Source organism: Argopecten irradians, chromosome 2 (genome assembly GCF_041381155.1).
Source record: "Argopecten irradians isolate NY chromosome 2, Ai_NY, whole genome shotgun sequence".
Taxonomy (NCBI): domain Eukaryota; kingdom Metazoa; phylum Mollusca; class Bivalvia; order Pectinida; family Pectinidae; genus Argopecten; species Argopecten irradians.
Window position 1 is genome coordinate 6,421,265 of NC_091135.1, and position 1,516 is coordinate 6,422,780.

Consider the following 1,516-nt stretch of genomic DNA (forward strand, 5'->3'; position numbering starts at 1 on the left):
TCGGTCATGTCTGAGGTACGTTTAACAACTACCCATGGGATAGCTTGTAACCCCACTCACTATGTCTTTATCCTATGTCAAATGTCTGCCATTGTCGACTGTGAAACTATCTTGGTACTGAGAGTACTGTATGTTTCGTAGTGTTCTGAAGCCAGATCGAACACTGGTTTACACTGTGGTGCGCTACTTTAAGGAGATCAGCTGGCCAACACGATTGAACGCAACAGATCATCTACTCGAGCTGTTTCTGTCATCGTATGGTAGCCACTCCCCCACCGCCGCTTCTGTTAACTCCTCGGTAGCTCAAACTAATATAAGCGTTTGCGTGCCGCTCAGCCACCATAACCTCACGACATGCATGGTTCTACCAGGTAGCCATGCGCATTTGAGCTCGGCAGTTCTCTCCCGCGACGCTCTGAACCCAACTGGGAGCTAGTCCTCCGCACGCGACGCTCACCCTACAATTACACACCACCCCCGGTTCAAGTAATTCATTGTGCCTCGGAACGGTTATCTCGCCGCACACATCTCACTTGATACACGTCGCTAAGCTATCCACAACAAAAGGCCTCCTCTTGTCTAATGACCGGTCTCTGTCGCTATATTGTCGCTGTCGCTCCGGCGCACCCCCTCTCCCCCATGGCTATAATCTCACTGGCACACTCACCACACATCCTCAATGATCGCTGTCTCTACGTCATCCCTCTTGTAAGTGACTTGCCGGTTTCCCTCACCCAGCGACACTACTATCTAACTAGCCTCCCAGCTGCGCAGGCAGTCCTGCAAGCTAGTAGAGAGGGTGGATCGTTCCGTTACAATTAGCGGAAGCCGCAGCACTGTGTCTAGTATGATTTTCTTTGCTCGAGCCCCATACATAAATGTGGTTCGCCTATAGACGGCTGCCTTCCGCACCTCTGGGCGCATCAGGATATTAATTATCGTCTCATGTCTGCTCTACATGAAACATATAAACCCCGCCTGTCACACAAGTATTGCCCGTCGCTCCCCGCCACTAGGTCCTCTACACTCTCGAGGAGTATCTTAAAATATTGAAAACAAATAATAGGATCCACTTATGACATGTTTTTAAGTCTTATCAATATGTTGTATTATCTTCTATACAATATCAACAAAAATATTGACCTCTCTCCTACTGGTCCTAACCGTCTAAATCCTTACCTCATAGGAATTCACCAAAGGATATGTTCGACTTACCATTGTCTTTCTTATTTTATTGAGTGACTTATGATCTTACAAATTAGTACGACATAATAATCGCAATTATTGTATGAAAAATATACAATTAAACTGCTACCCCTAACATGTGACTACTCAGCAGCTGGGATGCTTATTTTTGATATAGAATTAGAATCAACCACATACAAAGCTATATAAAACGTTCTAATGTAGAAGGGCATATAACAGGTTTTTAAAAAAACACGGCGGGCTATGCGTTGGGCGAGAAACAAATTTGCAGTCACTGAAACAATAGTGAGACGCGGGGCCCTATAGGCAA